The 15,570-nt window shown below is 36.3% G+C and overlaps 7 non-coding genes across 7 annotated transcripts; all 7 read left to right on the top strand.

The window, feature by feature from the left end:
* The first annotated feature begins 5,313 nt into the window (after nucleotides 1–5,313).
* Nucleotides 5,314–5,410, top strand: LOC113338150. Its single transcript, XR_003354645.1, has one exon. It is a non-coding gene; the product is annotated as a small nucleolar RNA Z43 (small nucleolar RNA).
* Nucleotides 5,411–5,674: 264 nt separating this feature from the next.
* On the top strand, nucleotides 5,675–5,769 carry LOC113338149. Its single transcript, XR_003354644.1, has one exon. It is a non-coding gene; the product is annotated as a small nucleolar RNA snR60/Z15/Z230/Z193/J17 (small nucleolar RNA).
* Nucleotides 5,770–5,865: 96 nt separating this feature from the next.
* LOC113338157 lies at nucleotides 5,866–5,989 on the top strand. The gene has a single exon (XR_003354650.1). It is a non-coding gene; the product is annotated as a small nucleolar RNA SNORD14 (small nucleolar RNA).
* Nucleotides 5,990–6,054: 65 nt separating this feature from the next.
* Nucleotides 6,055–6,163, top strand: LOC113338147. Its single transcript, XR_003354641.1, has one exon. It is a non-coding gene; the product is annotated as a small nucleolar RNA Z103 (small nucleolar RNA).
* A 429-nt stretch (nucleotides 6,164–6,592) lies between these two features.
* On the top strand, nucleotides 6,593–6,679 carry LOC113338152. Its single transcript, XR_003354647.1, has one exon. It is a non-coding gene; the product is annotated as a small nucleolar RNA U36a (small nucleolar RNA).
* A 57-nt stretch (nucleotides 6,680–6,736) lies between these two features.
* Nucleotides 6,737–6,825, top strand: LOC113338146. Its single transcript, XR_003354640.1, has one exon. It is a non-coding gene; the product is annotated as a small nucleolar RNA Z223 (small nucleolar RNA).
* Nucleotides 6,826–7,073: 248 nt separating this feature from the next.
* LOC113338151 lies at nucleotides 7,074–7,184 on the top strand. Its single transcript, XR_003354646.1, has one exon. It is a non-coding gene; the product is annotated as a small nucleolar RNA snoR97 (small nucleolar RNA).
* Nucleotides 7,185–15,570: the final 8,386 nt, after the last annotated feature.

The raw sequence follows: 15,570 nt of genomic DNA, 5'->3' as shown, positions 1-15,570 counted from the left end.
CAGGGCGTCTCATATAAAGACAAACTAAGATGAAAGCTTGAAAAGAATGAGATTTTTTTGTCAAAAGCATGTATACAAAATTGTTAGAACCGAGGAATGATTTTGAAGAAAATTGGAATATTGACATTTATCAAAGGATTGAGCTTTTCCTTTGGAAATGCTTAAACAATACCCTGCCAACTAGGCAAATATTTTCGTCCAAATGTTTTTAATGTGTACAATAGTGATTCATTTTTAAATCATTACAAGGAATGGTCTAGGGATGATGGTATTTCTTTATTGTATTATTATTTTCTCACATCTCTTGAAACTTCCTTATCCGTGCAAACTCTTAGTTTCCATATTTCTCTAAAAAAGCCTAGTCCCACGACTATTAGGTATTTTTATCAATAATATTAAAATAATATTGTTTTAATATTCTAAATATTGGATATGCGAGTAAAAAACCCTAATTGCTCATTCAAGCAAAAATTAAGAATTTCAGTCAACATAAAACTCTTCTGAAAATCAAAAATATTGCACAAACGTTCAACAAAATACCTAAAACTTTCAGGAATAGATGTGTGAGGGACGTGGTGGCCCGTACACCACCATGGATGGACCTGGCCGGTCCATTGGCCATCATAGCCGTCTGGTCCCATGTCTTCTTATTATTATTTAAATAATAATTCATATCTTTCATAATTTTCCAATAATGAATCCTCGTTCATGGATATTTCTCCGCAAGCTCGGACGTCCATCCACCACCAATGGCCTGCTCTCATGCCCATTGGTTGGTGGATATTCCTTGACCCACATTGGACAACTCTCCATCTTCAGGATTCAGGGTTTCTTAAAATTAGGGTTTCGAATTTACGATAATTCGATAAACGTTGATAAATTTTATATTGATCCAACAATCAATATTTTTGTTTAATTTTAATGCCTGGTCCTTCTACCAACATTTTGATTGCTCGACCGTACGAGAGCATCATCATTTGGATGGTCATCCACTTGTACGATCATCCAAATTTCATTGGACGTATGATCGTCTTTTATTCACTAATACTCTAACCCCTACTTTGTCATTCAACAATTCATGACATAGTAGATCAGGAATGAGCACTCTACATTATTCAACAATTTCTGATTTCCTGTTATATGCTCGACGTATCAGAATAAGTCCACGATGGAGAAATCTCATCATCGGATGAGCGTCGATCCAAATTATCAAAACATCAGTATTGCGTAAAATAATACATCACAATTCATCAGAATCTACGTATGCACATTATTCTGTTCCAGGAGACACCTTATGCTCAATCCATGAGTCTCAGAGCATACCACATTCATCCATTATGCTCGACTCATCAACGCTAAGACTCATGGTTTAGTCAAGTCAACAATTGACCAATTAAATACATGTATGCCTTACAGACTCCACATTCGTGAGACATCAATCCTGTCACATGGAGGGTATTCACTGGGTTTTTGGTCTGGCGGCCTATATCACGTGTGCACATGAGAAATGTGAGTAAATCGTGCAAACAGTTGAATGAGTTAACAAAGTAGTGGATGGACAATCAACCAAGTATCCCGCGTTTGGAACTAGTTTAATCACGATTTCCCATTCCCACGTTCTTCTACTCCTCGACAACCATCACACTCACTGGAGATCACTGTGTTTATTATTTATACAATATAAATAAGTTCACCAATCCATGATTGAACAAAGAGAACTGAATCTATCAGAATTATCTTATCTGAACTCAACAGTTCACAAAAACTTGCAGAAGTCTCCAACACATCCACAATCCTTCAATTCACATTGATCTCACACATTTTTCAGCTTCCCTCATACAGATCGACCTTCATCCCTCTTTGTGACTGAATTGACTCTAGAACGACCATTGTCTTGGTTTTGGTCGGAGTCCTACAAATTGATCTCTCGAACTCAAATCACTCCCACACAGTGCATCTGTTTATTAAATGTTTAGGCAATTTGCTCGATTGAGGATCCGCCTTGTACATCCATCCACTTTTCCTCAAAAAATAGCAAATCGTTTCAACCCATCAACATATTAGCGACCGCAGTGAGAGATTAATCTCTCGGTTACAATATTAATTCGTCAAAGATGGTTGATCTTAGATCAGGCTCAGTTACAAACCCTAACCCTAATCCAAACAATGCCAGCACGAGCAACAACAGTGGTGGTACTCCAGTCACTCCTCTCATTCCAAGCAATAATACGACTGATACCACTCCTCCAATCAACAATATCGATGCCAATGCTGAAACCAATACTGTGACATGCAACAATTCTCTTTTTAGACGTACCCTGAAGGAGTGAGGAATAATCCTCCTACCATGGTTGATCTTATGCAGACTCAAGAAACTTTGGCCTGGACTAAGAGAGACATCGATATGACACATAAAGAACTTCTTTCTTATTTGAAAACTTTGATAGAGCAATCGTTGTCTGACCAGCATCGTTAAGTGAAAGGAAAAGCTAAGAAAGTTCCCTCGTCCGCTGATCCTGAAATCTCTATAATTCACGTCCAATGGGATGATGAAGTCTGCAACACCGCAGACACTCCACCAGAGAAAGAGCCATCAAGTTTCACCACTCATGAAGACTTAGAGCATTTATTGGAGAATGGTGTGAAAGACAAGACATCATCAGTCCACCATCAACCTCCATATCATTCTGGTATACAAATAGTTCCTCTTACCAAAAGATACACTTCTCCGACATTCACACTCTATGATGGAACTGGAAATTTCAGGGAGCGTGTCTCACGATTCCTGGAGTCACCGGGCGATCATGAATACAACCACATTGTTCGTCTGAAAGAATTCTCCAAATCTCTGACAGGCAGAGCGTACACATGGTACAACAACATCGCACCAGGAAGCATCTCCAGTCCAGTTGGGGTGAGATGATTAACGCCTTCTACATAAAGTAATTTTTTGTTTCAGAACAAGCTACCGTTTCTGATCAGGGAAGTATGTTTCAGAGGAGCAATGAAAATCCAAACGATTATGTAAAAAGGTTCACAGTTCAAGCTTTGGATTTTGATGATCGAAATGTTACTGAACAACAACTTGTGGACTTGTGCATCAATGACATGATCCTGGACTACAAAGCCTTATTGGAAGATCTCCGATTCCAGACCTTCTCGGAACTTCATGAAGCATCTAGACGATTGGCAACTACTGCACCTGCTTTATTGGAAATGGAAAAGCCTACAAAGATCGACGAGCCTCGTGAGACTCGCGGCAGTAGACGCCTCATCAACAAGCAGTACAATCTACAACCTTCCATGAGCGTTGTTGATGAAGGAAGCAAAAGGAAAGCCATATCTCAAGAGGCATAAAAACTCAAACATGCAACATCCTAGGCTCCTCCGAAAGGGAAAACAAAGGATAATCAATCCCGAAATGCACAAAACTTGACCCAGCGTCAACAAACGCGAAATAATCAGACAAACTAAAACTTCCCTCTTCCCATTGAAGAAGTGATCGAGTTACTGGAATTCTGGATCCAATATGGTGCAATCAAATTATCATTTATCAGGAGAGATCCAACTGAAGAGGAAATGGAAAATCCCAGATATTGTGGCTTTCATAGTTTACAATCATCTAACAAGTGACTGTAATGTGGTGAAGCGTATTTTCAAAAAGAAGGTTGAGTCAGGAGATCTTCAACTAGGGACTGAAGAATTACACAGGGACCCTCTCCCAATCAGTTAATTCACTCTCTCTCATCAACCTGTCAGTGAAGCAGTTCAATCCTTAGTAGATCATATATGTGAATTGATATATCTGTCAAAGATGCAAATGAAGGATATGTTCACAATTCTGAATCACATCATTTCAGGAAGACGTTTGTCCATCCCAGAAATACCCCCTGAGCCTCCAGCGACTGACAAGGAGACGCATGACTGGGGACTGCTTACTACAGTCCACCTCAAATGAAATGAATTCGGGATAACATTGATCGGTGCTGGCACTGCTATCAACATTATTCCACTGAAGACCCTCAGAGCTGTAGACATCACTCGACAAGAAGCTACTCATTCCCCCATCTCAATTAGGGACCATGAAGGAACACTCACGGATGCTTATGGTTACATCAACCTTAAGATGGGGATAGGTTTAATCTGGGAAAAAACCAAGTTTTACATAATCAGGAAAGATCCAAGAGATGATATGATCCTCGTACGACCATGGCTACATGCTGACAAGAAGGACACCAAACCTCCAGTTGCACATCTCTCAATTGAAAAAAAATCCTAACATGGATGACTTGGTGGACGCTCCATCGTCATGGCACTTGGAAAAACTTCAAACTCTGATGGGGATGAAGAAAGAACCTGGATAGGACGCATTGACATTCGTCAAGAGATTTCGCGCTCAGACAAGTCTTATTCCGCTCATGTATATGTCATCTATTCTCCCACATGCTCTCATAGCATGGGGACTCAATACTACTAGCAACTCTATTGTTGCAAGACGTTATGGATGGGTAGCTTCACCACTACAATATTTCACCGAGTGGATGAACCCGACTCCTCTCCAAACTGAACATCGTACTAGGGCATTCATTACTGAGATGATGTCCAAGAATGGCAAGGAACACTTTGGGTATTTTCCCATAACCTTGCAGGAGTGTTCATATGTACTACAAAATCAGAAAGCTTTGATACGTGCACAAGGAATCCCAAATAAATGATGAACCAACAAAAGATACTCAGGGCCGAGACAATCAAGAATAAGACATTCGACGCTTAAAGGAAATGACACTTCAACGCTATTGAATCTATCAAACCAAAAGAAAATCCCTACCACCGTCGATCACCTACTTCTCCAAAATAAGGGCAATTTAGTTTAAATATGATTTTGATTTTTGATTTTTTAATTAAAGATAAGGGCAATTTAGAAATATAAATCGTTTAAGGGTATATATGACATTACATACCCATTAGACACCCCTTATAAACACACCCCTTAAAAATTTGTATGCCTCCCAACCTAACCTCTTGGGAGCTTAGCATTGTAGTAGGCTCTGGCTTCTCCTAGTAGATGCCCATAGCCCATGACTCACACAGGCCCAGCCTGCTAATATTCAGCCATTAGATAGATCCGAAACCTATCTGTTTGCCCTATAAATACCACTCATTGGAGAAGCCAGGAACCTAAATCAGTTTTTCTCTCGCCGTCTCTCAAGTAGGGTTTCTCATCTTTCTAGATTGGAAAAATTAGGGTTTTAATTTTGTTTCTTCAGAATAACTTAAGGTTTTCGTTGCGTAGATTGAAATAAATGGTTGATTTGACAATGACGATATTGTAATGGTCTCGTTCGTCGTAATGGCTGTTAATCATGGCCTTGCCGACCACTCTATATATCACCACCCATATTCTGAGTTGAATCCCCAAATCAAACTATTTCTTTGTTTCTTAGTGATTGATTTCAGATCTTTTCTTGTATTTTTGATTTGATTTAGTTTGATTTTTGTTCTTCTGATTCGATTGAAATTTCTGAAGGGGCTTATGATTAAAGAAATTTATAGACAAGCATATGGCTGAATCTATTCTATGTTGATTAACCTAATCTTCTCTATGAAGCCTCTTTTCAATCGATTGTTTTTTCTGTTATTTTTTCTATCTTTGTGCTGTTTTTGATGTTGAAGGAGGAGTGAAGTGATGATTGTTGCATAGTTCAGATGAGATTCGTCTCTGATTAATTTAAACAGAAATTAGTCTTTCGCTCCTATCTGATCACTCCTTCCATTTGTTTTTTCATTTGATCTCTCTGTAATATTGGTTATCTTCAGGTATAATACTGCTGGTTAATTTATCTTTTTGTATTGTAAGAAATTGAGTGTCGATGATGATAAAACTAAGGCTTGTTTCTCAAGAACATTCGCAGTTGCCGCCTAAGAGCTTTCGCCTTTCGCCGGGCTTGAGAGTTAATGCTGTTCTATCCTTCCTTGGATGTCTGAGACACACTCTTTATTTTTAATTTCAGGCTAGGTTTAGATGTTTGATTTTTGTGTCTTTAATTGAGTAAGATGGAGGTGATGATCCTTTCCCCATATTATCGACTATGATTACAATGTGCGTTTTGTTTAAATCACTTTTTCAACAGAAGAGGTTTTCCAAGCCAGTACTCTGATCCATCTTTTGCACTCTCTTAATTTTTTTTTTCCTTTGTTACATAAATCTGTTTTTCTGCAGTGCACTAGCATTGTAGCTCTATCTGTGTAATTAGGGTAAGTGGTTTTTGAAAGGGTAGTCCCTTTGCTCTATAAATTTATCTTGTGCCATCTTTTAAATATGATCTGTTCTGCGACAAAGCTCTAAGATTGAAAAAACATAACCTGAATTTCTTGATTATTGTAGCCTCTCCACACCTTTGAGCTTACTAATCAAATAATCTACTTATATTTGCTCAGTCATAGAGGCAAATATGAAAATCGGTCTGGTTACACGTGGGGGTTTACTTATTTCGATGGTTTTACCTCTAAAATCTCTGGCTACATCTATTGAATCTGAATTTTTGTTAGATTTTGAGTAAATGTTTTATGTCTTAGTCTTCGATCGTAAAATTGGCTATGATTACAAAATACCCGCGCTTCTGAGAGTAATCTATGAAAGCTAAAAAGGTAAAATGGTTGAATTTCTTGATATGAGCCATTATTGATAGACTAAACACTAAACGGTTTAGGGTTATGTGATTGAATTCATTTAGAAATTTGGCAGTGATGATTATTACACAGCTTTATGCCAGTTCTGCTTCAGAAAATTCTTGATAGAGAAGCTGAAATATATCTGAGCTTAGTTTTGTTTATCATTTTTATAAAGATTAATGAGTTGAGAAGCCTGTGATGAAGTTAGTTGAGATGTAGTGGATCTGAGACCCTGTTTACGGTGACAATCATGGATCTATTATTGCATTTTTATACTGATTAGGCCTGTATTTTTGATTTTTTTCTTGCTAATTGTGGTTGGTGATTGTTCAGTTTGTCTCGTATCATGTTTTGAGTTTCAACGGTACTCCATACTTATGTCCTGTTAGCTGATGTGTTCGGATAACTTGTGGACATGAAGACCGAAACAACTCATATAGTGTGTGTTGTCCCGATAGCTTCTTCTCTCGTATTTTTATTGAGATCGAAGCTTTCATATCAGCACTACATTTTTTACTTCCATTCCATGTAGATCCTTCCATTGAAAGCTAAATCCAACCCAAATTGGAGAAGAATTTTTATGTACTTGAAAATCCATAGTAATTGAATCAAAAGAAGGCCATAAAGACCAGAAAAAGAGGTAGTGCAGATAGAAGTGCCATGAAAGCACAGACAAAACACAAAGAACCAGCATAATAAAGAACCCTAGAAAAGATAACTAACAAATTAACACAAACTACTCTTACTACAGATAAAGCTAGATGAAAATCGAAAATCACTGCTTAGTCCAAAAACGGACCAAATCCGAGCAAGGGTTTTCTGGGGAGAAGGAGGCGGCTAGGGTTTTCTGTGGGAGGAGTAACGAGAGTAGAGAGAGAAAAATGAAGGAGAGCAACATTGATGAATGACAAGTTTTGAGGGTCTGTGCAAGTTTGAAGATTTTTTGTGTTAATTTGATGGTTAAGGAGTATTTATTATGGCACTCACCCTAGAGCTTAAAAATGTAGGTACAAATGTTATCTTTTTCTCTTACTCAAAGTCATTTGACCGAACCATTGTGACCTTGATCAATCCATAGTGAAGACCCTTATCACACCCTCATCACCGTGTGGATGTAGGCTTCCAGCGTCTCATTTACTTTTCGTAGTTAAATTCCGTGTCTTTACGCATTGTCATTATTGTATTCTACTTGCATTGCTAATATTGACTGTGAACACGCTTCTGTTGTTCACTCCGAAGGCTTAGTCCTATGGCCTAGATATCTAGCTGCTAGATTGGCCATCCACGTTCTGGGCAATCTCCACGTCAGTCTGGGCAACCTCATAAGTCCTAGATAGTTTTATTTTTTTTAAAAACTAATCATTATCTCTCTCCACATTTTTTCTCTTTTTCTCCAATTTTTTTCTCTCTTTTTTTCCTTCCTCCAGCAGGTTCTCCCTCTTTTTTTCCTCCATCTCGTTCTCCCTTTTTTTTTGAGCGCCGAATGGTTCAGCGTTTCAATCTCGCTCCCTCTTTTTTGAGTGCCGAATGGTTCAGCGTTTCAATCTCGCTGATAGTTGGACTGCGAGCACTTGCTAGGTGAGAGAATTATCAACTGTCACTGTTAACTTTTTTCCAACACTTTTTTCTTGATTTGTAACACTTTTTGGCCAATCTATCACTCCAATCAAGCCTATAGGGATTAGCCTAAAAAGAATTGAACTAATTCTTGCAATTACAAACTTAAACTTCCAGTTGGAAGTAAATATGGATGGATAGAACTTACACCAACAGTATAGGACGATTCTAAATGATATACCGTACTTAACAAAGTTGTCGTTGTTCATCATCATACATGTGGACCCCCTGGCGCCATTGGAGATGGTGGTCCTGGCCTTGGTTTATCGCATGTGCGGCCCGTTGTAGTGGGTGGTGGCGGTGGTGGTGGATTGCTGCAAATATAAATTGAAAATGCATCAACTGTTACCAATAAGTTATTTGGATCAAACATCAACTCGTATCGAGAACTTTATATGATTTAGAATGAAACATTTGTTATATGGACATGCTATTTCGTATTTGATATTCGTTGTTGTTTATAACTATTGTACTACTGAACCGGTGATCAAGAGAAGCAGTTTACATACCTACGGCAAGAGACTTGAGATAAGAGTAGGATCAAGCATAACATCCGAAGTAACTGTGCGAAAAACATCCTTATTTCAGACCGCGCTTACACGACGAGCAAATGATAAACTTGAATTTATGCTTCAAAAAAAAAAAAACTGAAAATTTAGTCGTCTTTCTGATTCAATGAGATTGTGAAACTAAGAAGTTGACAAAGAATATCAAATAATAAAAAAAAATCAACAGTTGACAGAGTTTTTAAGGGAAAAGTCTTTAATTTGGACACCTAACATAGTCCAGATATAGGATAATTAATCCAGACCTTTGATCATTTTCATCTTCACCCCACTATCAATCTCAATGCTAGAATCATTCTTCTCTTCACCGTTAAGATTATGACACCTATTATCCAATTTTTAGATTAGCCCCTGTTGGACTGGCTGTAACAAGGTCGGTTTTTAAGCAACGAGTCCAAAAAGTTCAAATTCCGAGACATTGTACAACACTTCAACACATAGTGGTTGGGAAAGAGCGCATATTGACTTCTGACGATTTTGGCCACTCTTGGAACATGAGATTAGCCAAAAAATGATTTACTAATGTTTGCTGGAGTATCATAACTACTCCCATGCAATTGCTTATGAAAATCATCAAATGCTAATTATAATTATATTGTTAAATATATTGTTTTCAAAGGTAATATTTTAATCGAATCTCATAGAAACATACTAAAGTAGAATAAATAAAAATTTTAATCGGCCTTCGAAGGGAACATGGCTTTCAACTGTGGTACAATGACATGAATCGTTTTTTTGGGGCTACTCAAAAATGGTGGGGGAGAATGGGAAGGGTGGAGAATGGTTCGAGTGAAAGCAGTTAGAAGATGAGTCTCATGAGATGATAAGCAAGAAATTTAGTCCTTTATTTGATTTTATGAGTGAAAACTCAATAGTTGACCAAGAATTTTTGAAGAATGAGTCCAAATCAAAGACACTGTTATTTCAAACTTTCAACGTATCCCTTCACACAAACAACAATATACCAAGTACGTTCAAACTTCCAAGTAGTTGAGTAACTTGGATTGATGTTTTTGGGCATTAAAGACGAACGATTTTTTTGGGGCCATGATTTTTTTGGAGAACCATGGTTCTATTTTTAGTAAGACATTTAGAAGTAAATTTATGTTACCCTTTATCTAGATATTTATATTAATATCAAAACTACCTTTTTGATTAATTTTGGGTAATGATTAGTGAAATCATTAGTCAAATGATTAAGCTAAAGAAATAGAATTATTGAGAGAGTAAAGTTAGAGAAGATGAAGAAGAAAAACATGGAAAATAAATTTTTTTTTGAGTTCACTAATCTTGAGTATTCAAGTGATGATTCAATTGATGATAGCACATCTGAATCTTCATCTCCTTCCTCTCCTAGAGCATTTGTTAATCTTCACAATGATCCGGATATGAGTTATTTCTTAGATGGTGATTGTATTCTTCCCCAAACTCAATCTCAAGATGAAAACGATGAATTTTACCAACCACAACCGGAGGAAGAGCATTTGGGTTATCAGGTATGCTTCAAACTTAGATAATGTTAGTTTAATTGCTCCAAACTTTCAAAAAAGTGAAATTTTTTATGTAGATATGGGCCAGTTCGGTTACCATATGTCAAGAACATGTAACCGAACACACCTGAAAGTGTAGTTCGGTTACGTTTTCCAAACACGCAGGTTACCGAACTCGCTCGTTAATGGAGGTTTTGGTCGTACAGTGTAATATTCGATTTTCCCGCAATGTAACCGAACTTTAGGGTCTAGAAGTTCGGTTGCTTTGCAAACAATAACTAACCGAACTTTACGTGAAAATAAAATTTTACCAACTGTACATAGTTCAGTTGGTACGCAAAGTTCATACCAACCAACCAACTATCCAATCGAACTTTACGTTAAAAAAAATTATTCCAAGTGTAAGAAGTTGGGTTGGTTCGCAAAGTTTTATCCAAAAGCGTATCTAACCGAACTCACCGATAAAAAAAACCCAAAGTTACAGTGCTATATTCGGTTACCTAGTATAAAATGGTAGGTAACCGAACTTTGAACTTAACAATTTATTTGGGTACATCTTGTGTGTTTGGTTACATATCAAATTGCTCTACCAACTGAACTTAAAGTTCGGTGATATCCTTATTTTGCGAAGGAACCGAACTTATGGACTTGTGTTGTTCTAATACAAGGAGTTCGGTTAAAAGGAGTTCTAATACAAGAAAAAATTAATTCGTGATAACTGAACTTTTTGCGACGAAACCGAACGTTTTGCGACGTAACCGAACTAAAAGTTCGGCCGAGACTTGTTTTTTGCGACGTAACCGAACTTTTCTCTGAAAAAAACCTCCATTAAACCTCTCTGCAACTTCCATTTTCAACTCATTTTGATGATTACTTCTCATTTATTCAACCAAAAATGAATGACAAGTAATGGGTTTGTGAGAATATCTTTGTTAATGTTTTAAATTAAGCTATATATATAGAGGTGGTGGTGGTGGTAATCGGAGGTGGTGGTGGTGATAATCGGAGGTGGTGGTAGTAATCGGAGGTTGGTGATGGTGATAATCGGAGGTGGCGGTGGTGGGCGGTGGTGGTGGGAGGAGGTGGTGGTTATATATATAGGTGATTATTAGGTTGGTTTTAAATTAAATTAGGTTAAGATAGGTTAGTCATTTCAACACTTTAGGACATCCCATATAACTATAGGAAAGGTGGCCTAATAAAACCATGGTCCTCTCAAAAAAAAAACCATGGTCCCTGAAAAATCATTCTCAAAGACGTGGGTTTCAGGGCTTCGAGCTTCAAAACAGATACTTATATATTTTGCTAAAAGCTGAGGATAATCTTACGAACGAAAGAAAATTAAGAGGTACCAGAGTGATTGCGACAACTAACAATTTTGGCCGGTCGGCAACTTGAGCCACTTGGGACATTAAAAAAATTTACTAACCAAATGGAACACCAAAATCTTAATCGATAGGTTTTAAGCAAATGTTGGGTCATATGACAAATTTCAGGTTTTCGGATAAAATCAATTTAACCAGAAAAAAGAGAAGGTCAAATAAATATCCTACATGGACGGTCAAACAAATAAAATTTATATGGACAAATTTTGGTAAGACCAGCAGGCTGCATCCGTGGCTAAGCTTTCTGCTGTAGATTCTACCTTAATGTTTCTTGCTATGTTCTATCTCTTACTCAAATATGTAGTTTACTATTTTTCCCATTGCGAGAAACTGGACGATTTGACGACACCTAAAGATGACAATTTTTTTTTTTGATCCGTCAAAGTGAAAATTCATTGAGAGAAGAGGTATTTAAGAGATGACAACTGTTATGTCTTTGTTCTTGTGTGTGTGCGCGACCTGTCCTCCTTGTAGTTCATCATGGACATGGACCCTATGCCTTTTTGGTCTTCGTAGAGACGGTGGTATTGGCCTTGGTTCATCATAATCGCCACCCAAGCTGCAAATAAAAATTTAAGATTTATGAAGTATTTATTTGGTCAAGAATAAATTTCCAGATGCTTCCAGATGCTATATTTTATTCATCGTTACTCTAAAACTAGTTTCCAGATGGTTCTTTCAAATTGATCCAATTTTGGCTGTTACATTCTATATATATTGATCCAGATTTCAAGGTGAAAAGCTAAATTAAATCTTCAAAGTCTATTACATACCTGGCGCAAGAGACATGAGATAGGAGGAGGATCAAGCATAATAAACGAAACCACTGCGAGAAAAACATCCTTATTCCTTTTCTTCTAGATAGATGGAAGATTTATTGTAATCTTACACTGCCGCAGACGATGGACAACCTTATAAGCTCTGAATGGGGTAGAGGATAGTTTGAAAGCAGTTTGAAGATGAGAATATATTCTCGTGGGCAAATGATAAGTAGGAAATTCAGTCGTGTTTGATTGATTCAGTGGGATAGTGATCAAACTCAAAAGTTGACAAAAATGTTTTAATTAACAACTCCAAATTCAAAGGCACTGCATAGAAATATACGTATTTGAAATAATTCTAATGTAACAGCGCGTTTGGATACATATTTAAAAAATAACTTTCTGATTTCTAAATGTCAAAAACCAAGAAATTATTTTGAGTGTAAAATTTGAAGAACGATTTTTAAAAGTAAAAAAGTCGACTATTTATAAAGTAAAATATCTTTACTTTTAACTTATGTTTCTGTTGTACAAACGAGCTATAAACATTTTTGAGTTGTTCTGTTGTTTTCTTTTTCCTTTGCTAGGACTTTGAGCTGTTATTTGAAACTTCTAAAGGTATAATAGAGGTTTTGCTGGGGTTTGGAGACCAAGTGTGACTCTTAACATAGCTTGATTAATGCAAAAAAAAAAAAAGTCCACGTGTTATGTTGGCATATAAAAAGAGTTTTGTTGCAATACTCATTGTTGCACAAAAGAAATATTTTTATCTCCCATACCTCCTCGCAGAAATTTTCAAAACTAACAATCAAAGATAAAATCACTTTGAGAGAGAGACATTAATTTTCATTATTAAACGAGTTATCTATATAGTCTATTCTTGTTTAATTTTATCGTAAGGTCAAATTGATAAACTCAACTATTAGTATTATCGTACGACATATGCTTCAGGCTCAGGTGACCAAGGACCCTCAAACGTGTCATCATAGAATGCATCAACAAAAGTGTGATAAGCTTGCACAGGTATGACCACAATCAGCTCTAGTTTGGCGACATTCAACCGCTGAATGCCCAGGCTTTCGAAAATACTGACACTCAATGTAATAATCATACTTAACTGTAGATGGAGGATAGAAATTGGAAGTGTACCTACCACCACGAGCAAATCGACCACCTCGAAAAGAACCTCTTCTAAAACCATATCTATTATAACCTCCTCTAAAGGAACCACCACCAAAATTAGGATTTCTACCACCAAAATGTGAAGCTCTAGATAACCACCATAATAAGAATTCCAATTCTGATTTTAGTAAGAATTACCTTTATGAAAATTAGGAGAAGTATGACCAGGTGAAGGATTAGATGAAAATATAGTCGAATTATGTCGTTGACTAACATTAGCAGATGCATCATATAAATGAAGAAGAAGCAAAATCTAATTAAGATTCCTCAGCTAAAAGCAGTCCTAGAAGATCAGTAGAAGTAATAGGATCCAAATTCTTCAATTGTTGAGTTTTACCAGAGGTAATAAATGCATGATATTCAGCACGTAAGCCATGTAGAATGTGAAAGACAATATCATCATCATGAATTGGTCGATTAATTTGGGATAATTGATGTGACAAAGATCTAGCACGATTAAAATAGATTTGCATAAAATCAGTGCACCTTTCTTTAAACTGTGAAGATCACTGCGAATCTGCATCAATCTAGATTTTGTGGTAGCATGATAATCCAATTTAAGGCGTCTCCAAACATCACACGAAGTAGAACATCCAAGCACTTGAAATTGTCAGCCTTCAGAGAGCGATGATAACAATCACGAGTAAATAACTTGATCTTGATGTATCCAAGCAGTATATAACGGATTGAGAATCAGATACTTAGTAATTCACGGATCTGAAACATGAATAGTAATACCAGAACTTCGAATATACTTGGCAGGACACTAAAAATCACCATCAACATATCTAAAATGGTCATAACTACGGAGCAATGAAGCAATCCGCAGTTTCCAGTGAAAATAATTGGTAGATGTAAGTTTAGTTGGGGGTTTGGAGTTGAGAGAAATATGAGTTGATTTAGGGTCAGAAAAAGAAGAAAAGGAGATATAAGACATGATGATGATGAAGAATCAAAAAAAAAATAGCAGAGAAAAGAATGGTACCCTCTAGGATCGAAAATTGGAAAACCTAGATTGGGTTTCCCTCTGATACCATGTGAGAGAGAGAACAATTATCTAATGAAAACAACACTGGATTCTTAACACATTAACAAAGAAAGGGAAAGACAATATATATGGTCGAGTCAACATATTGACTGACCTTGACCAAAATAAAAGACTAAAACCAAAATAAACCAAAGTAAAGTTTTCAGAAACCTATTACATTCATACTCTAATAAAGAGTCACGAAACATGCAATGGCTAAGAAAACTCGAATAAATTTGATTATTTAGCTAAAATATTTTTTCACAGATAAATATTCTAATCGAATTTAAAATAAAATAAATAAATATTTCAATCTAATTTGGCATGAACATGGGTATATCATCTATGAAACACTGATGCATATATCGAACACGAACATGAAGTAGAAACGAATACGCAATAATTTTTCAAAAGTCATATCGTGGACACGTTAAGAAAGTAACAATATTTTTTTAAAAATATGTATACATGTGTATGTAATTTCTGAGTAATACTAATAACTTGTTGATAAACAATATTTTTGTAAATGATTAACGATATTTGTACAACAGTTATGTAATAACCTTATTATATACCAAAATTTAGGTAATATTGGTGCACATTTATGTTAAAGTATTTTGTGGCATATATGCATCTGATACCACTGATGTGTCTGACGCTTACACGACCATTTTTGAAGTCAATGTAATTGTGTAATTATTGAACCGACAACATATGATTTACATCCAGAAATTAAAAGTTTTTACAATTTTTTTTTGAATGTTCTATTATATATACTCTCAATCTTATTATAAAACTTGCGAAACATGCAACAAAATTAGACTTCGTTCTAGACAACGATTTATTTTCAGATTTAGAATCGATGAATTA

This window comes from Papaver somniferum, unplaced genomic scaffold (genome assembly GCF_003573695.1).
Source record: "Papaver somniferum cultivar HN1 unplaced genomic scaffold, ASM357369v1 unplaced-scaffold_18, whole genome shotgun sequence".
Lineage (NCBI taxonomy): Eukaryota > Viridiplantae > Streptophyta > Magnoliopsida > Ranunculales > Papaveraceae > Papaver > Papaver somniferum.
Note: the sequence above shows the minus strand (reverse complement) of the source record. Positions and strands in the feature narration are given on the sequence as shown.